The 27,520-nt window shown below is 43.0% G+C and overlaps 1 protein-coding gene across 50 annotated transcripts in view; it reads left to right on the top strand.

Moving 5' to 3' along the window:
• The window catches only part of ZBTB20 (zinc finger and BTB domain containing 20), an 863,472-nt gene that overhangs the window by 769,166 nt on the left and 66,786 nt on the right, over positions 1-27,520 (top strand). For all 50 annotated transcript variants that reach the window (XM_060417945.1, XM_060418065.1, XM_060418031.1 and 47 more), the window contains one exon: positions 19,438-19,538. The gene's annotated coding sequence lies outside the window, so the exon portion shown is untranslated. The remainder of the gene's footprint in view (positions 1-19,437; positions 19,539-27,520) is intronic.

The following is a 27,520-nucleotide window of genomic DNA, read 5'->3' as shown; positions in this document are numbered from 1 at the left end:
TCAAACATCAAAATGAGTGTCCCCAAGTTTCCAACCAAACCCTTACAGGTAATATTGTCTCTATAGCACTCGTTTATCTGATTTTCCAATCCAAAGCAGAGTAGAAAATATACCTACTGTAAAAGGTAAGAAGGAGGTGACTCCTTAAAACTGGGACACTGACCCTTTGCGGTATGGCCATAGACCATGGGCTGCAGCTCCTGTGGCCATTCGACTGAGCAGTGGGAGAAGAGGCGGATTCTCAAGAGAAACAGAAATGTATTCTGAAAAACAGGGGTAGTGGGCCTCTGCAAGGATGACCCTGTGCTATAAGAAGAAACATAAATGATAACAGCCTACTATGTTTAAGAAAACAGTGATACATAAAATTTCTCTATTTTTTAAAAAAGTGTAACATATTTTATTGCTTAAAGAGGCAAGTTTGTGTCATTAAAATATAAATATATGACCATTTGACTCCCCAGTATAGCTTTTTTTGTTTTTCTTTTTTCAATTTATAAAAAAATAGATACGATTTTGTAGTGACATTAAAAACCAATCTAGCCAAACTACTCGACCAACACCTTACAAGGAAGGATATTTATTCTTGAAATGTTTTTAGTCTAAATGTCTTAAAATAAAGATGTTCTCTGTCACTGGTCTTAGTTACATAATGTATGTTGTCATCTGGAGTAAGGCAGAGTTGCTCATATTTAGCTGGTTTACTTTGTAATGCGTCATCATGAGTGACCAAAGGCATGGTACAGGAAGTTGTTTGTATGTTTTTTCATTGCTTATGCAACTTCCAAGCAGAAAATGTTCTTGAGACCAGATGGTAAAGAGCAGTCAATTGCAAGTTCTAGTCTCCAGATGTATTGATGTTTCATGTCTTCTTGAAGCCAGTTCAAATACATTTGTAAATGCAAGTCTTAACTTTTAGTAACTCTTTCACTTCTGCTAGCCCCTATTTCAGCTGACCAAGAACTGAACTAGAATACTGATTACAGGCTCCCTGCAGCCAGCTGTACCTTGGAGTGGCAATGCCATGGCCACATAATATAGCCGGGTCAAAGTTCCTCACACGTGCTTTTGCACCTATCCGGTCACTGAACTACAGTGACAGCTATGTGTTTATGTTTATGGTACCAAACCTCCTTTCAACTTGATCCTTTCCAAGAGTGCACTTTGTAAAAGACAATTTAAAAGAGTCTTTTACCCGCTGTTTCTACTTGGCATGTAGATTTTTTTTTCTTTTTTTTTTTTAATCTGCTCAGCAATTTGAGAGTTTGCTTGGAACACAGATGAGTTAAAAGAAAAAGCTGTTTTTCAAAAAATGTCTCTAGTGAGTAAAAATGAAGATACTATATCTGAATGAATGTGAAAAGTTGTCCCCTTGTATATTTTTAAAGCTTCCCAAACCATCCCCAGTTCTCAGCCAAATGCAACCTACCCAGATTGTCTTCAGGAAAGTAGCAATTCACAGAGATTTGCAGTTACCCGTATATCAAACTGCACTCCCTCTCCAGTCCCTGCTCACAGCTCCACCATTTTAGAATATGGTGAGATATGCCAGAGCCCTACCATCTGTTTAATGGGCTAATTATGTTTACCACATGCCTACTTCACAGGAATACCATGGGTGCGGTTGCCAAACATCATACAAATATATATGTTTGTATATATAGATATAAAAATATACACATAAATAAAATCATATACATGTATAACAGCATCCAGCATTCCTTAGCTTCATTCAGTCTTTTACTATCAGAATATATCATGGCCCATCACTTAAGCTCAGCGAAGCGCTGGCAGAGTTTATCATAGTGCGTGGTGTGGCCATTGGACTGAGGTGGGGGTAGGGGGAGATGAAATTCAGATTTTATACACACACCTCTGTCTTTGCCTTTTTACTCTGTGCCCCATTTTCTTTCTAATTAAGATCTTGATATTTTAGCTTCATAATTAATGCAATCAAACTTCATGATACTGTGCATTGCTATATCCAGTGTCTTAACTCTTAAGAAAGAATATCTTCCACTTTCTTTAAAAAATATAAAAGGTCAGGCAATTCTAAAAAAAAAGTCCCTGCTGTACAAGATACAACCTTTCTTTACAAGGCTACAACTGTTACTTTATGTACCACAGCTTCTATATTGGACCTCTTCTTAAAGCTAGCCTTCTTTCTCCTTTTATGAGGACCCTGCAACTCTAAAACTTTTTTCTCTGGTGTTCTCTGAGAACTTCTTAGATATGTGTTTTCAGTGACTCCAGTTATTACAAGGGCTAATTATTGATTGCTAGCCATGAAAATTATTCCTGGGTCCCAAGTTGGATCAACCCAAGTTGCTTCTTTAAAGTGGGGCTTGAGCTAGGTGGGTCTTGAAAGATAGGGAGAATTTTGAGCAGTAAAGGGAGGCAAAGAAAGGGCATTCTAGGTGAAGGGAATCAAACAGCAAAGGAACAGGATGCAGATGGAAAAGAACGAGTCATGAGCACTGGAGTGCCTAGGCAGGATATGATATAAGCTCCAGGTACTGGGTTTTCTGTGTGGCTCCTTTGTCTATGTAAAGCCAGCTCGACGGGCTCTGGGCCTTCTTGGCTTCAAGGATGCAGTGGCCTGAGAAATATTGAGGAAAATATCCACGTCTGTACAATAGACCATAAACCCAATATGTAACATTCCCTGTGATGAAAAAGAATAACAACATATGCAATTATCACTGATAAAACATTTTATTTAGTCTTTTCTAGGGTATGGGAGTGTTTTTTTTTTAAAGCTTTTTCCCCGTTAGAATGTGTTCTTATATTCCCTTGACTGAAGTAAATTATTCAAACAGAGCTGTTTTATTTGTTTGTTTTTGTTTTTGCAGCTTTATGCTTACCAGGGATTTCATAAACAAGTTGGAAGAGAGAAAATAGCCAGGACATAAATACAGAAATAACCCGATCTGATAAGCTTGCATGAGCCGGAGTGAGGGCCTGTGACGAGGATGATTGTGTTTTTATGGTAGATGTGTGAGTCTGACATGAGAAGAAACAGTGATATGGAAAGAAAGAAAGAGTTGTTTCACTATCATTTTCTCACGTACATAGGCAAAATGACTTGAAAATTTACTGTGTGACTTCTAGAACCCAGAAACCTAAAACTGATTGCGAACCGCATAGTCACAGATCAGGGGAAAGCAACCCTAAACTGTTTAGCAAAATGAGAGGAAGCGGGAATTACTTTGTCGTCTTTCCTTACTTTAAAATCATCAGATGTTACAACTGGAAGGAATCAGGAACCATCAGATCCAGGACTCCTGTTTTATGCAAGTGAAAGTGAGATTCAAGAGAAGTTTGATGACTTGTCTTATCTAAGTGAGTGAGTCATAATCACTCAATCGTGCCTGACTGTTTGCAACCCCATGGACTGTAGCCTGCCAGGCTCCTCTGTCCATGGAATTCTCCAGGCAGGAATATTGGAGTGGGCTGCCATTTCCTTCTCCAGTGTCTTATCTAAGGCACTTAACAAACATGACTCGGGACCCACATATCTGATCTATAGTCAGATGCCTTCCAACCAAATGGGTCGTCATTTCTTCAGTTTCTATGCAGTCATTTTGGAGAATTCTAACTTTGCCTTATCCCACCATCCTCACTTTGTGTATCATGGTTATCAATGAGCTCCTTAATTAACTGCTTTGAAGTTTATTTTGTTTATTTCTTTATACTTGGCTGTGCTGGGTCTTCGTTGCTGCTCAGGGCCTTCTCTAGTTGCAGAAGCTTCTCTTCATTGCGATGTGTGGGCTTCTTATTCTGTGGTTTCTCTTGGAGCCTGGGCTCCAGGGCACTCGGGCTTCAGCAGTTGGGGCATGAGAGCTCAGTAGTTGTGGCTCACCAGCTCTAGCACACTGGCACAGCTCCAGAGCACAGGCTTAGTTGCTCTGCAGCAGGTGGGATCTTCCCAGAGCAGGGACCCAACTCACGTCCTCTGCATTGACAGGCATTCTTAACCCCTGGACCACCAGGGAAGCACTGAAGTTGATTTTAAAATAATGAATTACTGGAGTCTTAGAAATGGTTCTAAAATGTAAGATGGGTTCTCAGAAGTATTCTAGGATTCCAGGTGACACTTGTGGTAAAGAACCCCCTTGCCAATGCAGGAGATAAAGGAGCCTCGGGTTTGATCCCTGGGTTGGAAAGATCCCCTGGAGGAGAAAATGGCAACCCACTTCAGTATTCCTGCCTGGAGAATCCCATGGACAGAGGAGCCTGGCAGGTTACAGTCCATAGGGGTGCAAAGAGTTGTACACGACTGAAGTGACTTAGCATGTTCAGAAGTATTTTGAGTATTCTACAAACACAGAGAAGCTTACTACATAAATGTAGATGCCTCTTCTTTTAAAAAAAAAAATTCCTGTAAAAATGGCATGACCATGTTATTAGGTGTTTGAAGGTTAATAGAATTCTAGATATTTGTTGGAATGCATAAACAGGTCAAACCAGATCTGCTTAGGTATTCCCTCTGAATTGTCCCTGATAGTGGTGGTTTAGTTCTTAAATCACGTCTGACTCTTGCAACCCCATGAACTGTAGCCCCTCTGGCTCATTTGTCCATGGGATTTCCCAGGCAAGGATACTGGAATGGTTTACTATTTCCTTCTCCAGGGTGTCTTCCCCACCCAGGGATCGAACCCACATCTCCTTCTTTGCAGGTGGATTCTTTACCACTGAGTCAGCAGGGATTCCCTGAATTGTCCCCGAAAGATTCTTAACTAACGTGCTTTTGTAAGGAAGCTTCCCACTGCCATCACGATCACCAGTTCCTTCTCTCATTTGCATGGCCAGTTACCACATACTGATTGCCTATCAGGTTTTAAAAAAAAAAATGCTGTACTTGATATTTTACTGATATTTTGTTCAGTATTAAAAGAGAAAGAACACGGTGAGAGTCTGGCATAGCCCAGCTCCCTTCTAGGAATAAAAAGTCCATCACTGACAATAGGTATTCAATAAATACTTGAAAAATATTGAAAGTGGGGAAAGCATCCATCTTTTCTCTATTAAAAAAAAATCTCTGGGTCATTGGAAAATATTGCCTCTAAACTTCTGATACAGTGTCATGTGGCTTGTTGCACTGCATATGGTTATGATCTGCTTGTCAGCCTCAGTCCAGAATACTCTTATTATTGCAATGCAAAATAATATAACAATCCACTCTGACATTTTAAATGTGTCTGGCCCACCAAATCCTAATTTGAGTGCCAAACATACCATGGTGAACAGTGCCCTGAAATTTCAGGTGGGTGTAATCGCTTCACAGTTTTGTAGAAGAGCCTGGCTTTTGAGGCCAAGAAAAGGAGGAGGCAAGCCACCTGCTCTTCCAGAAACAGGAATCATTCAACAGCACATTCACAGTAGGTAGAGGGAAAAGCCTCACCTGAAAGAAAGTGTGGTGTCTCGTGGCTGTTTTTATTATAACATCTAGTCCACCAACATACCAGCTCTGAGAGCAATTTAATTCACAAAGTGAATGAAGTAAGAGTCTAGCCCCATCGGTTACCTTCCACTGCTGTTATGTGGGGGTGATTTAATGGTCAAGAGCCCCTGCTTTCTGCATTTGGATATTCATGAGAAAAATCTAGAACTTATTTCCTTCAGAAACCGTATCCACATGGTACGTAGCAAAGACTACTAGACAGCAGTAGCTAAAGGTTTTGTGTCCGCTCCTGCCAGGTTTGCAGGCGGCGGTAATGGGACGTTAGTCATCTTCCTTCCTCTTCCTCTCTTCTCGTTTATTGTTTTTCTTTCTCCTCTTTCCTCCTGTTATGCAAAAATCTTTTGCTTATGGATGTGGGACATATTCCAAAAGGAAATAGGCAGAATAAATCCTATTTTGAGGGCACACACAGCCATCCTGACACATAACTATATCCATATGCCTTTTGCATTCCTAAACAGCTGAAGAGACTACAGAGTAACCCAGGTGTTGGTCCGCAAAGTGGTTGTGTCCTAGGCCATTCTTTGGTTTGAAATAGCCAAGCTCCCAGTTTCATGCTGTTGAACAGTGAAAACAGAGAAGAACGTTTCCTTCTGTGGTCCTAGCCCAGATGAGTGACTGGATGTAGCCTGTCGATGATTTTCCAAGAAGTCCTCCCTTGGTCCAGTTTCTCAGAGCTGTTGGGCTCCTGGGAATGCATACTCCAAAAACATAGCCTGAATCGATGTGTTCTTAAGATGGTCATGATAAGGAAATGGAGACATGCATGATACAAATTTAGATTATTTTTTTCTCATTCACTTTTTAGCTTGCTATCTAGAGCCTTTTTTTTTCCCTTCAATCAAATAAATGTTTTAAAGGAAAACTTAGATTCGTAATTTTTGAGTCATTCTTTTCAGCCTGTCCTCTTATTTTGCTCTTTGGTCATCACCTTAATGGGCGGTGGAGTGGGGGTCATGTATTAAGACCCCCACTCATATGACCCCCACCCCCCGTGTATGACCTCATCTTGACCTGCAAGGCAGAGATTATGTTCATGGGAAAAACACAAGTCTTCAGATGCGAGGTTCTCCATCCCAAAGACAGAGGCTCAGGGAATAGCACCCGACAAGGCATTGCCTGCAGAGTGGGACACTGCAGCCGTGTTTCCAGTCACTCTTCACTCTCCGGAATTTTGCATAATACCTACAGCCAGGCACCTTTGAGATATCTTTCTCTGGTCACACAAAAAGGAGAGGAGAAAAATGCCTGGAAGATTAAACCTACCTGCTGTAAGCTAGTTTCAAATTCAGTAAAACTTCTCCTTCCTAGCCCCTGCACTCCCTCCCGTCTTTGGAGTCTGGGGGTTTTATACAGTCATAGAATGCTAGAGGAGGTATGTTTGGATTCCTTGCTGTTTCATATACATTAAAGAAGAACGCTTGATTCTTACAGTCTGTAAAACTTACTTTAGTTAAACATGTTGGTCCTCAGGTCCCGTGATGCATGATTATTCATTATTTTTTCAAATCCTCCAAAGTCAATTGTGTTGTCCCCTTTTCCCTCTGCCTCCTCCCTGCCTGCCTCACTTTACTGTGAGACACTGGGAGTAGCGTGTTTGTGTGTGTGTGTGTGTGTGTGCACGCGCGTGCGTGTGCGTGTGTGTATGTCTGGGAGGAAGACAGACTCTCTACCTGTAAATGGCTTGCTATTATTAGACGTTCAGTTATCAGGAGTTATGTAAGACAATTGAAGCTCTGTTTTTTAACAGAGACATGATTCATGCTGCTTGTAGTAACAGTAACCACCTCCAAACGAGACGGAAACCAGATGCAGACAAAGGCCAGAGAAATCAATGCCGACTCAGTACAGCCACTCTGCTGATACCCTCTGTCTTTCCGTCAGAGCACTTAGGTTACCCAGAGGGGAGGCTCCTGCTCTTTTTGGGCCTATTCTGTCTCCTGGGGCTGCCAGGTGATGTCGCGTGGGATGGAGCTGTGTGTGCGGGAGGAAACTGGGCCTGGGCAGCAGGGAGGTCTGACGCCTTCCCCTGCTTCCTGTGCTGCCCTCCCGGGTCTCCCCAGTGTTTCAGCACACCTGGGGGAGCAGTGGTTGTCACCCGCAGGGCGGCTCGGGATTCTCTGTGGCCTCTACTCAGCAGAGCTGGAACTTGAACGTTTGGCTCACCTACTCAAGTTAACTTCGCTTCGGTGACACTGAGCAGCTCCCTGGAAGGGGAGGGCTTTGAGCCTCTGCCAGTGCTCTATCACAGCTTTTCCCCAGACCCGAGTGGAAGTGGACTGGCTGTACGTGTGGACACACACAGAGACCCTTCCCTAATCCCTCCAGTGGCCATTCTTTGAGACTATGTTGATTCCATAGTTCACAGAATGCAAAGCACTTCAGTGTACATCAGCTTACTTTAGCTCACAACTTTGGGAGATAGGCCATGCACACATTATTAATCAGTATCATTGTACAGGTGAAAGATTTCATGGCTAGGAGGTAATTATATCATTCATTGTTTCCTCGTTCATGATTTGATAAGACTCAGAAAAGTTAGTGATTTGACCAAGATCACACAACTGGCATTTATCAGATCCAGGAAGACAAGGTATTTCTGATTCCCCATCCAATCCTCTACTTCTCAGATTCGCCACAGAGCTTGTTGGCAGCCAGGGACATTTTGGGTGATAAAAGATTTTCTACTGAAAATCACGTTTTTTTAGATTAAACTCTACTGCTCATTAGCTGGGCAACTTTACCCTCCCTCCCCAGCCCCAGTCTTCTTCTCATCTTTGTAAATTCATGGTGGGGAGAATTCACTTTTAAAACGTGTCCATGGAAGTACCACATAAGCGTTGATGTGTCTAAATCAGTGCAAAGATTGCCAATAGTGTACCCTTGTCTCCACCACATGTGACGACAGGAGGAAGCTGTCGAGACCTCAGATTGCATGTAGAATATAAAAGTTAACTATTTTACCACAAAGAGAGGAAATTAAGATACTGTACTGCAGAAACTGCCCATGGTTCTCAGATGGCAACAACCTTGCCCTGGTGGCCTAGGACACATTCAAAAGTCAGGTCACCCTTCATTTTCACTTTCAAACGTGTAAATTGTCTAGAACAGCAACTCTGAACAGGGGCATGACAGGAAAATAGCTAAGCCATTTAGCTTCACCAACCCAGTAATCTCCCACAATAAAAATTCCAGTTTTAAAAATGCTTATTATTGCTTATTGCTACTAATACTCTCATACATTGTTATGAATTTTAATGAAAGACCAGCACAGAATTTTCTATTATACCATTTTTACCTTTATCCTACTATTTTCATACCTTATATAATACAATCTGTACCTATTTTGAAGTAAGCCTAAGTAAAACATTCGCGTTTATAGTTTTTAATTAGATCTTTGGTTTGCATACCACTTTTTATCCAGAAAGATAGCAAAATATTTCACAAGCTGTACCTTAATGACATGCATTTTCTCCTCTACCAAAATGTGAAAATCGTAAGTTGCTGCAGTTTTAAGGGGAAAAGATATACTCTGTCTCTCGCATAATCAAACTCCCTGACTAGGCATCAAGAGAACAAATTTCTAGCCCTAGCCTCACTGCAAGCTCGATATTAGGGAATCCATTAAGTCTTAACTTCAGATAACATCTAATCTGAAAAACTCAAAGCTCCTTAATGTCTAGATATTGCCAACCTACCTGAGACTGAAAACCTGCTCAGCAGCCCACGTGATGGGGCAGTAAAAGAGCTTTACGGGAATGACCCAGTTCACTGGGGGTTACATGTTGGGCTGGTGGCAGCCAGATTGTCTTGACGTCTTCAGTGCAATGTATCTTGAGACTGACCCGACGAATTAGAGATTGGAAGCCGCCTGGAAGGCAGGGGCACGTTCGGGCCATGGTCGTCTTGCAAGTGATTACCACCCTGCAGAATGGCGTACTCTGTATTCCAGTGCTGTGACCAGGAGCCGTGATAATCCTCTCATGAGACTGACTTCCTTCTGTGGAAAAAAGAGGCTTGGTTTTACCGGCGAGATACCATGATACAATGATTGTGAATAATGATTGCGTCACTGGTAGAGAGGCATTTGTTCCACTGGTTTTGGATTATTTTAGCTTTCTCTCCATTTGCTGTCAATTAATGCATAGTCTCATCTTTACCTAAGGACAGAGCTGCCTCTGCTCTTCTAGATCTGGCCTTCATCTCCCCAAAGCATACAAGTTTCTATTTATGGAGGTGATGATGGCAATAGTGAATGGTGCTTCTTCCCCACAAGGTGGTGGTACATTCACCTGGGCCTTTAGCATATTAAATTGTCTCCATAGCTATGGAAATCAAGTATATACCTAACATACCCCAGTGTTAACTATTTCTGTTCCTGACTACTGTTAATATGATTATAACCCCCTAGTATTGCAACAAAGGGTGACTCTGGGTGCTGGAATTTCTGTAATGTGTAAACCAAGGTCCAGGTCCTGGAGAACTTGCATTCTTACCAAGTGATAGCGGAAACAGGGGTTAAACTATAACCATTTACCTAAGTGTTATTATATGAGTAGCAGAGGTCAACACGGGCTAAAGCAGTTTTCATAAGATACATGCTTTGATATGGGCCTTGAAAGAAGGAAAGGTCTAAATGAGAAAAAGATCACAGAGGCCTTTCCAATAGCCAAAATGGTATGTTCAGGGGCTCAGAGATTCGAACATGCTTAGTCTTTCTGACATTCTGCAAGTTAACTAGGTTAAACCAAATGGAGTATTGAAGGAAAGGAAATCTGAGAGGGCTTATTTGATATAGATTCAGTGAACTAACATACCCAGGCTAATGACTTTAGAACCAGGAGAAATCTACTAAAGCATCTTTTCTCTAAGCATATTCTGAAGTTACAAAATGTGCCATTAGAAAAACTGGGGAATAAGGGGTGGGTCTGTAATCCTATAAGTTTGGACAATGTGCATTTTGAGTTTATAAGAGAGACATATAGTATTCAGTGTCTCCTGTATTTGTTTGACTAAAGGACTTTTTTGAGGTTCATCTTGAAGTTCTAGTGTTCTATAAAACTCACTTTGAGATGTACCACCTGAAAAGATTTTGAAGGGCAAGAGCAGATGACAGAGAAAAACATTATATTTTATGATCAATTTAGTACTGTTGTGAATGAATATGTCTTTAAATACAGAGGAAAACACCACTGATGGAGCCAAATGAGTGAGTGAAAGTTGCTCAGTCATGTCCAACTGTTTTGAAGCCCCATGGACTGTAGCCTACCAGGCTTCTCTGTGTATGGGAATTCCTAGGCAGGAATACTGGAGTGGGTTGCCATTGCTTTATCCAGGGGATCTTCCTGACCCAGGAACTGAACCAGTGTCTCCTGCATTGAAGGCAGATTCTGAGCTACTGTCTGAGCTACCAGGGAAGCCCAAAGGGAAGGAGAGGATAACCTCTAAGATAGGAGGAGATTGTAGAAAAAGGTATCAATATATTTTAAGGAAACAACATGAGAAAACTTCAAAGATATTGGAGATGGAGGTGAGAGCTTGTGAGCTTACCGCACTAGACGGTCTATTTCCTCTTACTAATGTAGGAGGCAAGATCATCAACTGAAAAAGAGAAAGAAGAATGAGACTTGATAAAGTGAAACATATGAGGAAAAACTACTGTTGGCTTGTACTCAGAAGCAACACTAAGCAGGAGTGAGGTCACAGATGGTGTGCACATGTAGAGTTTTAAACTAAGAGTGGCAGGGAATGGTGAGTGGTGATACGGATTCGTGATTGAATAACATAAGAAGAGGCCCTATACATAGAAAATTAGGGGAGTTACTGAGAAGAGTGTTGAAATGGTTGATCATGGGGTAAGGTCAGAATGAACAGACATTTAGTGAAGTCAGCAGGAGCCTACTAAAGGACCAGGTGAAAAGTGAAGTTTCTTTAGGCATTAAGGAAGGGAAGTTCTCAAGCTAAGGCTGGAACATTTGAGATCAAATGGGAGGCCTCAGATGAATAATTTGGAATGAGAATGAGGGCCAAAAAGTAGCTAGCAAAATGATGATCAAGATTTGTTGAACAAAAAATGGTAATGGGTTTGGATTGATGTGTTCATCAAAGTAAGGAAGGAAAACATAAATCAGGTAGAGAAGGTTTTGGAAAAGGTTAAAAAAAGATTGGAGGTGGCAATCGTGGACCATGATGGAGAATCTAATACCATAAGTCTACGATGAGGCCCTCAAATGAACAGCAGTGGAGTGAAAGCAGGAGAGCAGCTGTTTAGCAATCAGAAGCCTGGAGTACGTTAAGTGCCAGAGCACTGTGCTTAAAGTCTGGCCCTGGAGCCCTGCTTTGCTACCCTCTAGCATCATGATCTATGGCAAAAAAACTTCACCCCTCACCTTTCCTAAACATCAGTTTCCTCATGAGTAAAATCAGAAAATTCCCACACCTGAAGAGTGAGTGTGAGAGATAAGTTGTTGTTCAGTAGCTCAGTCGTGTCTAACTCTTTGCAACCTCATGGACTGCAGCACACCAGGCTTTCCTGTCCATCACCATCTCCACAAGCTTGCTCAAACTCATGTCCATTGAGTAGGTGACGCCATCCAACCATCTCATCCTCTGTTGTCCCCTTCTCCTCCCACCTTCAATCTTTCCCAGCATCAGGGTCTTTGCTAATGAGTCAGCTCTTAGTATCAGGTGGCCAGAGTGTTGGAGCTTCAGCTTCAGCACCAGTCCTTCCAATGAATATTCAGGATTGATTTCCTTTAGGATGGACTGGTTGGATCTCCTTGTAGTCCAAGGGACTCTCAGGAGTCTTCTCCAACACCACAGTTCAAAAGCATCAATTCTTCGGTGCTCAGCCTTCTTTATGGTCCAAGGCATGTTAAATAACATATAAAAAGTGCCAAGCATAAGGCCTGCTGCACAGTATGCATTTTATAATGGCAGCCACACTACAGTGGAGGCTATAGGAGCAGGGAGAAGAAAGGGGTTTTTGCTTTGGGGACAGTGACAGTATCTTCTTTCAGGTAATGCCATTTTGATGTTTCTCCATTTAGACACAATGCAATGATTATTCCAGAAAATATACTCAGTGCAAGGGGCAAAATATAGATAACTCTGATATAACACCAAGCCATGTGCTGCACCATATATTGTTCCCGTGTTGGAATCCTCATTATGGAGTTTAAAGTGACCTTATCACTAGGTCCTGTGGCAGGCTTTCTGGACGAGAAGACTCCAATATCTAATGACTTTGAAAAGGGGTTTCCATCACAAGTAATCATTAAAACCAGAAAAAGTATTATCATATGTATAAACATTTATAAACATGTTTATATGCATATGTATATATCCCAAAGATCTCTTATTTTGAAAACAAAAATCAACTTTACCTAATAGCACTAAGGTTCCTGGATGAGCAGCTCTTATTAACAGAGTTTGTGAGTTGTCAAGGAGGAATCAACATCTCTGTAGAGAAAATTAACACAAATTTAAAGGGACAGATAGTGGGACCTTCTATTGGCAGGGCTATCCCAGGGGTCTTCAGGCCATCAGTGACGCTTCTTCTGGACATGGGTGTTAACTAGTGGTTAACTAAGGAGCTAAATTTTTTAAGTAAAGCATTTCCTATAGCATCAAAAAACTGAAGATAGGGTTCCTGACTAGTTTTTCTGGCTATGATACCTCTGGCACCTTATTCATTAAATGATTGTCTCATCAGTTTCCAAAAAGGTGAGATTGGTGACAGACTTGGGAATTCCTTTCAGGTAATTAGTTAAAAAGTTAAAAGTCAAATGGATTTCTTTAACAAGTTTAATGGTTTAACAGGTGGATAAGCCACTTAATCCCCCCATCTTTCTTCTCAGGGGACTATTACAGTTTTAAGGGGTTTCCCTTGTGGCTCAGCTGGAAAAGAATCTGCCTGAAATGCGGGAGACCTGGGTTCGATCCCTGGGTTGGGAAGATCCCCTGGAGAAGGGAAAGGCTACCCACTCCAGGATTCTGACCTGGAGAATTCCGTGGCCTGTATAGTCCATGGGATAGAAAAGAGTTGGACAAAACTGAACAACTTTCACTTTCAGAGTTTTAAAGGACTTTAAAAATCATAAAATCTTTTTCTTGCAGAGGGAAAAGCTGAGCCAATTAGAGGTTAAATGACTGGTCCAAGATCATGTGTCCAGTTCTGTGATTTTACTTCTTTCTCTTTTCTTTTCCTTACTCCTTCTCCCTCTTTCCTTTCCCCTCTCACCAATATTCTCTGCCCCCACAACCATCTTTCTGCTGATTATTTCTTGGATTTACCCTTGCCTTATAAAATTTCCTGTGCCTCAAATGAGGAGCTAGTGGGTCTTTGCCAGTTAGTAACCCCTCGCCACTAATTCCCCACTACATTTGGGGCGAAGAAAGGAGGGAAGTGGGACAATTTTAAATTTACTGTGATCTTTGAGACAGCTCTATCTACACCTGGGAATTGCTGTTAGACAATTAAGGTTAGTAAAGCTCATTGAATTTCTCAGAGGAAAGGTGTTATTTGAATTATTACCAGATAATTATTGTTAAAAATAACAATAATGTAAAAAATAGGAACTTTACATGTTAGAGACATTATCATTTTAATTTCCAGTTGGGGGGAAGAAAGCCCTGAGGGATCCAGAAACTTTTTTTTTTTTTCCCATAACGTGCTCTCTGCCAGAAACTCCATGAATTCTGCCTAATGTCCGATGATTTGAGAAACTGGCCCTGCATCAGATGCTAGTCTTGTTGTGTGAACTGGTAGCCAAGTTTTTCAGCTTGAGTTGCTCCTTTGAAAACGACCCTCAGTAGGAAGGTGTCAGACATAGGACCTGTGGTACCCAGATTGATGTCATCAGCATCACCTGGGAGCCTGTAGAAATGTAGAATCACAGACTCCATCCCCAGACACGCTGTATCAGAAATCCTGGGTGATTCATTTGTTCATCAGCATTTGAGAAAACCAGCATAAAGCATCCTCATCTTCAAACAGAAAAGAGCTAGGAAGGAGTCATTGTTTCTGAAAGAGTTCCTTCGCCTGAGATCTCTGCCCCCAGTGCTTTCAGTGACTCTGAACCATCATGAAACCAACATAAACCTCTTTCTTGTGCTGAACTCACAGTGGGAACTAGAAACATGCTCGTGCTGTGTTGGAGCAGTTGTTGTACAGTGAGAAGAGCACAGATTTAGAGTCAGTAAGATGTGAGTCTCGCACTACCCACACTTCCTAATCTTGAGTAGTTGATTGAGGAGTCCTGGTCTCACTTTTCCACATTTATAAAATGGGTATATTAACACCTGTATCACGGCATTGCTGTGAGGATTGAATAAGAAGAGATTTACACATAAAAATTCCTCATACAGTACCTAACAACATTTAAACATCTAATAAATTATTGTTACTTTTTTTTGGGTAAGCTTTTGTCATAGAAGTCCCATCTGTCATTTTAGAATGATTTGATATGGAAATGGTCATACTGAAATGAGACCTCCACAGAAAGTTCCACACAGCACTCTGTGGCGGCATGTTATATAACAGTGCTGCTCTCTAAGGACTCTGAGACAGATCTGCAGAGCCATCAAGAATAGAGCAGTCTGGAATGGAAATGACCCACTGTCTCCTCTGCCTCTGGCACCATCCAGAACCTTGCCAGCTGGGCTCCCAGAGAAGATGCATTTTTACAGCGATGATATAAGAGGCAGAGAGAATAGCTGGATTTCCAGATTCTGGGGGAAATCTAAGACCCCCAGCAGCCTCTTACCTTTTGACTTAAAAACTGAGTACATTGGATATGGATGCCATTGAAAAAGGATAAATATGAAACCTCATGTAGTCAATTTCCCTGAGTCTTTTTTAGAACATCACTACTCCTTAAGCAGTAGAACATGACACACCAAGCAGTAGTTCTAATTAAAAACCTTCGGGTGTGTGCTGTGGCAAGAGGGGAAATAAGAAGGAGCGAGGTGACAGTTTGCCCAAAAAGGAAAGGAAAATCATAGCAAGAGGCTGTGGAGCTGATAAGAGGAGTGTGATTAAAGGACAGAAAGATTATGTCTCCATTTAAGTATAATATGCACAATTTAAATCAAATGTTAGACATATTTAAAACGTACACTTACGTAATTACACAATGGATGTGTACGCTTCCAAGTAATTTTTCATTGCAATGTACTAGGCGTATCGGCAAGTGATTTCCTCTACCATTTTAATATAGTTGCCAAGGAAGAAAAGAGAAGGAAGCTCTGTCTGGTGACCTGTTGATAATCTATCCAGCCATCTGATGATTTAGTAAGAACTGTGAGGAGCTCTTGAACCCAATTTGCTGTTTATGTGGCTCCTGGGGTGTTACTATCTAATGGATCTCTCAGCACATCACATGGCTCCACCATATTGGCCAAGAGAATATGATAACCAGTAGCAAGTTTTCCTCTGGGATTATCAGTGAGTGACATGAGTAACATGCTCACTTGGGGGAGGCAGATGAAGTTTGATAGGACTGGTGGCTAGCACTTAAGAGCTGAGTTCTTCTGGACACATAAAACCAACTGAGATTCCCCTGGAAAACTCTGTTTTCCTCACTTAGGGAAACACTGCTATCCCCACACCATGTTTTCTTGGGCTTTACAGCATCAGGTGAAAGAAAATGATTCTGTTTGAGGATGAGGATAGAGAGGAGATTAAACAGTTAATGTTTCTTCTACCACAAGAGAAGAATAAGGGACGAAAATTAGAACAGTCTTGGGAGCAGTCACTATGCTTTTCTACAGGGAGATTGGAGATATAATGAAAGGAAAATAAGTAAATGTTTAAACAAACCTATAGGATAAAAACTGGGCAAAGCTAGGTGGGAAAAAGATTTATTGGTGTGGCATAATAGCAAGATTGCCAATAGCCTATGTGTCTATAAGAAGATGAATTTAACCATAGAATTACCACAGCCTGTTCTCACCTAGAACTTCAGCTGAATGCACTGCTTTTCCAAAGCATGAGAAATTTCTTCATTCTGCTTTTTTACCCTGAGTTGATCACTCCGGTGGTATTTGCAATATTGTCACAAATGTTTCTGCTTGTATTATTAGAAAGATTTGCTCCCTTGTTCTTTAAATCCACCCTCATTTTTTAAAACAGTTAACTATAAAAAGGCATTTATCAGTTTGGTTTATCAAAGTAAGGGAAACAAAGTTCTTCATTTTGTGGAACCCAGTGTATCCTTGCAGATTTTGCACCCCAACCCCTCACTCTCTCTGTCAGGTCACTGCTGATGGTCTGCTGGGCCTACTTGTTCTAAGCAAGCACTGGTAGGTATTTAGAGATTTGTGACTTTTTCTATCAGTTGTCTTTACTCAGCCACTAGCAAGGATGTGGCGTTGAGCAACTCAGTTCCCTTGATCTCATCTGAAAAATGAGGGTTTGGAGTAGATGAGCTTCAGGGTCTTTCCAGTTCAGTCTCAGCTTCCATGACTCCAAGAAGGCATCTTTATTCCTTTTAAATTCGGATCCGCAGATAGCCGCTGAGTGCTAAGCTGTGTGCAAGGCACTGCGCACAATGGGGGTAAAAGAGTAACAATGGTCTCTGCCTTCAAGAAGCTTAAGTAGGAAGAAATACTACACAAGTAAATATTAGAGTCCATAGGGTATGTAAGGGCCTTCCTGATGGCTCAGACTGAAGAATCCAACTGCAATGCCAGAGACCTGTGTTTGACCCCTGGGTCAGGAAGATCCCCTGGAGGAGGAAGAGGCAACCCACTTCAGTATTTTTGCCTGGAGAATTCCATGGACAGAGAAGCCTGGCGGGCTACGGTCCATGGGGACACAAAGAGTCAGACACAACTAAGCAACTAACGCTTTCTTTTCCTTTTTTATAGAATGTCCAAAGGGAACAGTGCAAAAAGTTCTTTAGGATTCAAGAAAGGGCACTTTCCTTTGGGAAATGTCTTATAAGTGAGATGATATTTGGATTGCCCTTAAGGAAGCTCTATGCAGATGTTAGGAAAAGGGAGGAAAGACCATGACCCTGATGGGAAGGAATGGAACTTCTGCAATGTAGAACAGACTATAGGGAAAAAAAAAGAGAGAAGGAAATTAGAATGGGGCTATATTGCAGAAACCTTAAATGCCAAGCCAAAAAGTCTGCATTTAATCCAACAAAGAGCAAAAGAATGGTGTATTTAGAATGGAACTTCAGAACAGTAAATGCATTGCTGGTTTGAAGGATGAACAAGAGGTAAAGAGGATCTGGAGGAAGGGAAGCCAAGTAGGAGGCACTCACAGAAGTCCAGGCAACAGGTGATAAAGGGATAAAAAATGAGTATTGATTCACAGCCTGAGTAAAAACCGCAGAACTTGGCAGCTTATTGGTTATGGGAAATGAAAGAAAAGGGGGAATTAAACAAGACTCCTCAATTGTAGGTACAAGTAACTGGAGGGAAATGGTACCAATGGCAGGAAATTGGAAGACTAGAGAAGGCACTTATTTTGAGGGAAAAGCAATGAATTCTGCTTAAAACTTTCTGAGTTAGAAGTGCCTGTGAAGTGTATGATGGAGATGTGAGCTTCTCAAAGTCAGAGGCCCCATCTTATTCATCTTTTCCAGGTGCCTAGTAGAGTCTGTGTAAACAGTGAATGAATGAACAAACAAGCAAATGAATCAATGAACCAATAGCCAGGAGTTATTCAGAATGGGTGTCTGGAGCTCTGTAGACAAGTGAGAACTAAAGGCAGCCATGTGGGTGTTCTCTATGGAGAAGTGATTGTTGAGGCCATGGAGGGTGGGTGTGTAGGCAAAGCTTGTGACGAGTATGTCTGCATTTGGGGAAAGAGAAGAGGCCAAGGAAGGAAGCAGAAGAGAGAACTGAGAGCAGGAGCGAAGTCAGGATGGTGCCGTATCCTGACGAGAAGGGAGGAGAGCTTCCAGATAAAGTGGTCATCAGGCCCAGGTGACCAAAGGGCCAACGCCTGGGAAAAGTACCTCTGGGTATGAGTCTCTGAGACAGATGGGAGTCCATTCTGTAACCCCTGAGGCTGCACTCCTCAGGGTTAGAGGATGGAGCAGGAAACAGCCTGCAGTGAAGGGTGGCAAGAAGGCCAGAGGTCAGAAACACGTTCGGGTCCGTGGGCATCTGTAAACAAGCAGGAATCTTGGAACAACAAAGAGGGAGAGACTGAGGGGAAATGAGCATTGGAGGAGTCAGCTGTAGCCAGGTGGAGGGGCACCGCCCCCACCCCCTGCTTCCCCTCCCCAGGGGTCCCTAACCTCCAGAATCTGATGCCTGATGATCTGAGGTGGAGCTGATGTAATAATGATAGAAATAAAGGAGTGTTAGAAAGTGTTAGTCGCTCAGTCGTGTCCAACTCTTTGCGACCCCATGGACTGTAGCCCGCCAGGCTCCTCCATTCATGGGATTCTCCAGGCAAGAATACTGGTATGGGTTGCCATTTGCCTCTCCAGGGGATCTTCTGGACCCAGGGATTGAACACAGGTCTCCTGCTTGCTGTCAGGCTCTTTACCATCTGAGCCACCAGGGAAGCTCAGAAATAAAAATAAATAAAAATAAAGTGAGCAATGAATGTAATGCATTTGAATCATCCTGAAACCATCCCCCATGGGAAAATTGTCTTTCACGAAACTGGTCCCTGGTGCCAAAAGGTTGGGGACCACTGCTCTACCCTCATGCTCAGCTCCAACTTAGGACCAACGTCAGCTCCATTGTCAGCTCCGTCAGCTCCATCTGTACTGGCGGGTACTGTTGACGTTCTCAGACCAGACGGGCAGTCGGGTAGAAATGCTGAAAATGGGGTCTGGACAACGCGGTCTCAGTCTCCCTCCCCTGACTTGCCAAGTCTCTGGTGCAAAATGCAGAACCAGACTCTCAACCAAGTCCAAGGGTTCTGGCTCTCTCAGAACTAGTGACCTCCATCGCTTCCTCCTTTGACAGCCTTGTTTTTGTTTGTCTCTTGTCTGATCCAGATGCAGCCGCTCTGTGTTCCCTGCCCCAATGAACAGCTGCACTAGGCCCAAGCCTTGGAGTGATTTACCTGAAGAGTGACACCATTTATTTGAAAACTACTGTGAGTACATTATGCCTCCAATGAAAGGCTTCTCAGTTCACTTTGTTTAATTTAAAAAAAAAAAAAAAAAGCACTCACAAATGTAAGAGCAGATGAAATTTTAGATGGCTTCATCTCTTGGATGCATTGAGGTAACCAGACTCAGTCCTGAGGTGCCCACACTGGTTCTCGGCTTGCAGCCTGCAGTGTGAGCCCTGGGCAGCATCGCGCCCGCTTCCCAGGTGGCTGGGCTGAGCTTCACGCACTTTGCAGGGACCAGTGCTGTTCTGCTGGGTCATCTGTGCCTCGGCCTGAAGCCGTGGCACCTCCAGTCCTCTCTGCCTCTCATCGCCCTTCTGTGCAGCCCTGTTGCCTCTTGCTGCAGCTTGTCATTTCACGCTGCCTTGGTCACATTTGTGAGCCAGCTTTCTGTGCTTGTGTCCACCTGCGATGTGGCTGCCTGTCTGTGCCCCCATGCTGTGGTCTCCTTGCTACCCAAGGGGCCAACACCCACCCTTGCATCTGTGGGCTCCTTCAGCCACATCTCTAAACCACTGTGCCCAGGTCAGCTCTGCCCTCTGGATGCAAGGCTCAGGGTACTCAATTGAGTTCCCTTCAAGTCAGACATTTACATAGGAGAAGTACAACCCTTGCAAGTCAAGTTGAAGAAGTAAGTTGGGGTAGGAGCTGGACACCAACAGGAAATACTGATGAAAGAGTGACATCAAGTTTTGATTAGTCATTGCTAGAAGTAACAGATAAATATATGCCTTCTTTCACTAGAAAAGCCAGAACTTTAAATTATTTAGAGGCTATGCATGCAAAATAATTATACATTTTTAAAACAAAAACTCATGCTGGTTGTTGTACTTGCTCGTTTTCCTGTATGGTGTGAGGCAGGTAATGGGATGGTGTTTTACAGACATCTCTGTTACTGGAAAATGCTAAACCTAGGAAACTAACATTTCTCCCAGGCTTCAGGTAGGATTTTCACAATCATATTCTTTATGTCTTTAGCTGCTCTGGGCACAAATCAAACCCAAAGAGGAGGAAGTCAGGGTTTGGATTGTTTTGTTTTGCATTGCTTTCTACCTGTAACACTGTCAGTTGCGTGGATTGTAATTGGTGGTGGTGGATGTGTAGAGAATCAGGCCTGCCTGGCCAGAATGGAGACCGGAACTATCAGACTGAGCCACAGGACTGATGGGCCGGAGAGACTGAGGACTAAAGACATGACAAAAGGTCAGAAATAGAGTGTCCTCATTCTGTACCCGTGTGAGCAACTTACTTGTGTAAACACCATCACCTTTACGTTCAAGTGGAAGAGTGCCTTAGAAATCCCCACATGCGGACAGCTTTCCGAGTTTGTTTCCATCACAGAGCACGGTACCACAAACACAAGGGCACAGCTGGTTTCAAAGTCTCAGCCTGGTTTGTCCTTTGGGAGGGAAAAGATTCTGGAGAATCCAAAATCAGGATAGAAATTGGGACCTAAGGTTTCCTAAAAATTTCTAGGAAGCCCCCAAGGGAGCCTCTGTGCCGAACACCAGTGCCTGTATTCATGATTTGTGGGACCTTGAGGATGGAGACATTGGGTTCAAATTCTTGCAGCCTTTGCTTTTCGGAAGCTCAGCTGCCTCATATGTAAAAGAGAAATAATAATAAAACGTACAGGGCTTGCATAGTGCAAAACCTTCGTTCAGTAAGATGAATACGGTATAAACATCGCTCAGATGCTCAGTCGTGTCCGACTCTTTGTGACCCCGTGGACTGCAGTCCTCCAGGCTCCTCTGGCCATGGAATTCTCCCGGCAAGAACATGGGCAGCCCGCAGCTGCCATTTCCTCCTCCAGGGTATCCTCCCGACCCAGGGACCGAACCCACATTGGCAGGCAGATTCTTTACAAACTAGCACCACCTGGGAAACCCGGTATGGTATAAAAATGTGTTCTAATTACAAATGAATCCCTTTCTGTGTGTTTACAATACCCAGCTGAAGTCTCAAGGCTTGAAAGGTGAGTAGGGAGGAGGTAAGTGTTAGATTTTAAAACCTGCCTACTCCCATAACACCTTCACAACCAGGCTCAGCAACCTGCCTACTTACTTGGATTGTTGCGATGACTAAATGAGATAATGTATGTATAGTGTCTGGTGTGACAGATGTGAATATATTTGCTCAGCCAACTAAAATTTACTGGGTATTTGCCAAGTGCCAGGCACTGTTCTAGGGACCAGAAGTATGGCAGCAAATAAAACAAACCTAAATCCCTGCTCTCACAGAGAGTATGTTCAGTTTTTTTCCCCCCATAAATTGCAAACAGACAGAATAGGCACTTGGACACTAAGAGAAAATTGCTTTCATTTTATTTGCTGTCTTTCCTTCTGGAAAGTATAATGGGAGAAAAGGTAAAGGATATGGAGAGGGCAGAAATAGTATGCTAATTCATCCCTCCCTCCCCCCTGACACACACGCAAAACCATAGGACATTCCCTGCCCTGATACATGGCCCAGGATTATGACACCCAGGCTTCCTTTTTCTCTGGCTACCTTTGAATTTGGCCAAAAGGAGTTAAAAGATGCTTGCTCCTTGGAAGAAAAGCTATGACAAACCTAGACAGTGTATTAAAAAGCAGAGACATCACTTTGCCAACAAAGGTCTATATAGTCAAAGCTATGGCTTTTCCAGTAGTCATGCACAGATGTGAGAGTTGGACCATGAAGAAGGCTGAGCACCAAAGAACTCATACTTTCGCACTGTGGTGCTGGAGAAGACTGTTGAGAGTTCCCCGTACAGCAAGGAGTTCAAACCAGTCAATCCTAAAGATAATCAACCCTGAATATTCGTTGGAAGGACTAATGCTGAAGCTGAAGCTCCAGTAATTTGGCACCTGATGCAAAGAGCTGACTCGTAGAAAAGACCCTGATGCTGGGAAAGATTGAAGTCAGGAGGAGAAGGGGGCAACAGAGGATGAGATGATTGGATGGCATCACTGACTCAATGGACATGAGCTTGAGCAAACTCCAGGAGATGGTGAAGGACAGGGAAGCCTGGCGTGCTGCAGTCCATGGGGTCACAAAGAGTCAGACACGACTGAGCAACAACAACAAAAGGAAGCATTAGCAAGAGACAGGAGAATAGGGTCAGGGTGCTTCTCAGTCAGGCCCCTTCCCAACTCCAGTTCTGACTGGACATGGGGAGCTCCATACCTTTCCTCACCCCCTGGGTTTAGCAGTTTAAAGCTGAGATTAACAACCTCGCACTGTTGCTAGTCCTTGGTGCATCACTTCCCTTGAGGGTCCTTTAACCTCCTCTGTACCTCAGTAGAGTGTCCTTTCATTAAACTCTCTTCAGTTAAATCCTTTCAGTGTGCCATCTGTTTCTTGCCAAGATCCTGACTGATACAGTGAGGGAGAAATATACTGAAAAACACTGTAAATCAACCTTGCCAAGAAGGTTAAAAAAATTGAAAGAATAAAATATTTTAATCATGAAAACATCTTAAATGGATCTGAGAACATTAGACCAAGCGGTGAAAGGATAAACTGTAAGAAAACGTGATAAGCTCGAGTGCCAAAGGTTGGTTTCTATGAATAGACCATAGTGCTCAGGTTTGATGGGCTTCTCTAGGCCAAGTGTAGCTTGCTTGACCCCCAACTTCAAGAGGAGCTAATGGTGTAGTAGCAGCAATGACGAACACATGAACAGAAAGAAGGTGTCAGGAGGGTGATACCGTAAAAAAAAAAAAAGTGTTGAAGAGGAGACTGCTTATCCTAGCATTCTTTTTGCCTTTGCTACAGTTATAGTCCATTTGCCCCTGCCCAAATCTAGATATTTTAAAAGATGACTAAAATAAAAGAATTGCCTCCTTCCAGCCGAAATGGAAACTGCAGAACCGACACGCTGTGAAAGAGCTACCCTCCCAGGGCACTGACTGTGTGCCAGCGCTGTGCCCATCACTCAACAGGAATTATTTAATCTTTGCATCAACTTCCCAGATGGTGCTAGTGGTGAAGAACCCGCCTGCCAATGCAGGAAACACAAGAGACCCAGGTTCAATCCCTGGGTTGGGAAGATCCCCTGGGGAAGGAAATGGTAACCCACTCCAGTATTCTTGCCTGGAGAATTGCATGGACAGAGGAGCCTGGCGGGCTGCAGTCTGTGGGGTCACAAAGAGTCAGACACGACTGAAGCGACTTAGCATTGCATAGCATAGCAGCCCTAGAATGTTTGTCATTTCCATTTTACAGATGAGGAAACTGAGGCCCAGAGAGGCAGAGGAATCTGCCTCGGGTACACGGCTACTGGATGGTAGAGCTCAGTTCTACCACCAGCCCCCACTGAGGCACCACATCCCCTGTGCCCTCCTCCCCAAATACTGTACTAAGCCTCTTCCATATATTATTGGGAAGCAGAATAAGGGGACGATCACCACACCAAAAAGATGGGGGACAAGTGGGGCAGGGATCAAAATTGTCATGACCCAGTGACTCAGTATTTATGAAAAAGGGGTTCTAATTCTTTTCCACCCAACCAGGCTGATGAGTGGAAGGCATGTTAATGTGCAGGAGAGGGTGGGAGCCCAGTGAAGAGAGAAAATTGGTGAAGAGAACACTCTCCCTCAGCAGCCCCCGGAGACTGATAAGAGCTCACAGAGATAAAATATTTATTTTCCATATGTCGCAGAGAGCATTGCCATCGCTGTATGTGTGCAGTATGTGCAAAGAAGTGTGAAATCTATACATCAAATGCCACCAATCTAGTTAATTTCCATGCATTTAACAGGCTTATTACCTACCATCTCCTCAATATGTTTTCATGTATATTTCTTGCCACATACAATATGGTCTAGTAAGGAAAGAGCCAACATCACCCACAACCTTACTCACTGCTATGTTTCAGCCCCAAACTTGTCCTGGCCGGCACAAGGAGAGTTAAATACCAGTAGGTCCTGCTGGCCAGCTCAACCGCCCGTCACCTTAAATCGCCTTCCCACTCCTCGAAGCAGCCTTTTTCTCATAACAGAAGTGTTTGCTGTGTGGAGATGAAAATGTTTTTGTTCTCTTTGGATAATTGGGAGATAGTCAGCATGTCAGAACTGACCGTTGAAAGGCAGGTGCCTGTGGCCACACTTTTTTTTTTTTCTTTTTTTTTGAAAGCAGAGCTCCACCAGTGTGGCGGGAGGAAGTGCACAATGATTGGTCTGTTTCTCTGTGGAAATGTTCAGGGTACACCCAGTTTTGCTTTGCATATATTTACGAAACATCTGCCCTTTTCTTGTTCTTAAATCCTTCCCCCTCACCAGCCCCCTTTCCCCTTTCTCCCAATTTCTCTCTTTGTTGTCATTGGCTCGTCTAACTTTTTCATTGGAGCTTTCATTTTCCGGTTGAGGGGCGACTTCATCAGAGTGTATAATTTTAACATTGAGGAGGGAGGGAGAGAGGGAGAGAGTGTGTGGGAAGTGGGAGGCGAGAGAGAGAGGGAGAGAGAGAGAGACAGAAAAGAAAGAAGGAAGCTAAGCGGCCAGAGAGCTTGGCAAACCAACCTTTGGCATGGTGACCAGGAGGAAGGTTCTGGTCTGGTGGGGAGTTTGCCTGACGCGCTGCCTGTAATCAGCTGGTGCGCTGCTGCCCTCTAAAGGCTCCAGGGACTAGTACACAGCTTCTGAGGCTTGGTGAGACCTGCCCTCGAATATGCCATGTTCATGTAATTCTTTTACACGACCAAAGAAGGTATTTTCAATTAATTACTACAAGACTTCCTTTATCCTCCTCAACAAAATATGAGCTGCAAAACTAGGGTCAAAATAACAGCACCTGTGCATGTCTAAATGTAGATGGTTGCTATGTTTTAGAGTTTCTCAGCTCTGGAAAAAGGAGTCCACTATTAGAGAGAGTGAGATGGAAAATGCATTGTTTCTAAGGGTCAGTGAATGTCTCTCTGGTATGTGCACTTGGGAAATAGCCCAATGGTCTAAGAATAAGTAAAGGGATTTTAGGCAAATGAAGGAGTGAGCCAAAAGGTTGAGTTTTCAATATCCTCTGTTCGTAGAGATGGTTTCAGTGTCTTTGTGCTATGAATGGTCCCCAGAGGTGATCCTTGAGATGACAGACAGGAGGGTATGATGCAAGATGTAAGGTGGGAGGCAGGATCAAATCTAGAGAAGGAAGCGATGCCATCAATAGAAAGAACAATACAACTTCTGCAAAGTTAAAAGTAAAGAGTAATGTTGGTGGGCTGGCCATACACTCACATTTGAAAGACAGCTTCTTCAATTTCCTGAAAGAAACCAAGGAAATTAGTACATCTGAAACTAGCCTAGACCTTATTTATGAACATCAGGAATAAATTTTTTATGTTAAGTGATGTCTGTCATTAGTGTTTCATCTCGATATTTAAATGACCCATGAGAACCAGCCTAGCTTTAGTGGGCATAACGGTCCTGCTCTTATCAAATGTACTTCATGGATTCCAAGGAAAACAGCCTGTCAAGGTAGATTTCCCTGCTGCATAAAGAGTAGGAAACTTAATTTGGATTCAGACTATAACTATTCTCAAAATATACTTTAATTTTAACTCAATTTCATTCCATCAACAAACCTATATTGAATGACAGCTTTGTCTAAGCTACTCTGCTTCACGCTATACACTAGACAGCAGATCTGGGAGGGGGGAAGAAACCAGGCTTGTTTTATTTCCAAGCCCGTGCTGGCACATTGCAGGCACATAGTAAGTCTTTGTGGAATGAATACATGAATAAATGAATAGGTGGAGGGAAGGAAGAAGGAACGGATGGGTGAACGCAGGTATTCAAAAACAACTATGATGTTTTTTACCCTCAGAGAGTTTGCAGTCTCATATACATGGAATCCACCTGGAGTTGTCAGCCTGACATGGCCATTCAGATCAGTGAAGGCAAAGCTGGGGCAGTAGAGACGTCAAGGAGGATGGGAGTCAGAAAGTAAACAGCAGTCTAAATAAAAAGTGTTAAGGTGATGGCAATGCAAACGGAAAGGAAACACAGGTGTGCAAAGTGTGAAGGATGTACAACTGTCAGGACTTGACAAAATGGCTTTAAGGCAGAGGAAGATGTGTGACCCTGAGGTGTCCAACACGGTAACAAGCCTGGCGACAGACAGCGGTGAGAGAAATAGGGACTGTGGAGGGAGTGCTGGTTTGCATGAAGAAAAAGCAGTTGGGTACTTCCTTACACTGAAAACCAGAAACCAGTTCCTAGAAGCCCACATAGACACTCAAGATTTGGAGGTTCCTTCCTTAGTCACCATTCGATAGTAAAGGATTGCAGTTTGTTGCTTTTGTATTGGCTTCCTCCATCCTAAAAATATGTCTAAACGCTCTCCCTCTATTTTCATCTTCACCGTGCCATCTCTGCCTCCTGCCCTCTGGAAAAGCAGATTTGATTTCACAACCTGTTGGACCAGAAACACAGCATGCTAATTCATAACACCATATTCTGCGAGGGCAGATTTAACTACCCAGTACAACAAATTTCAATACAAAATATTCTGTATAACAAGTCCATTGCCATGCTTAGAGAAACAAGGGAAACATGGGAACAGACCCACTTACAACAAATTCTGTACCACACATCATCTTCTACCAGAAAATATTTTAAAAAATACTTTTTCTGTTCACTATACTATGATGATAGAAAAAGCTTAGAGCCAAGGAAACTGGTAGGGGTGGGTGGGATGTTGTTCAGAGTATGACAAATAATTTGGTTTGACTAGGGCCAAGGGTGCATGCAGCGTAAGCTAAGCATGTATTCATTTCTGTCAGTTGCACGGTCCTAGGGAGAGGAGCTGACTGATGGCTGAGCTCTGCTACTTCCTATTCCTGGTCCCAGATCACAATTACTTTCTACTTCCCTCCACCCTTCTCTTCCCAAACACACAGTCACACTCCTGCACTCCAGGATCATGCACTAAATTATTTTTTTAAAAGGGACTCTTAAGCTTCAGATGAGTAGAGCTGGAATAGAGGA

The sequence above is a fragment of the Ovis aries genome, chromosome 1 (genome assembly GCF_016772045.2).
Source record: "Ovis aries strain OAR_USU_Benz2616 breed Rambouillet chromosome 1, ARS-UI_Ramb_v3.0, whole genome shotgun sequence".
NCBI classification, from domain to species: domain Eukaryota; kingdom Metazoa; phylum Chordata; class Mammalia; order Artiodactyla; family Bovidae; genus Ovis; species Ovis aries.
Note: the sequence above shows the minus strand (reverse complement) of the source record. Positions and strands in the feature narration are given on the sequence as shown.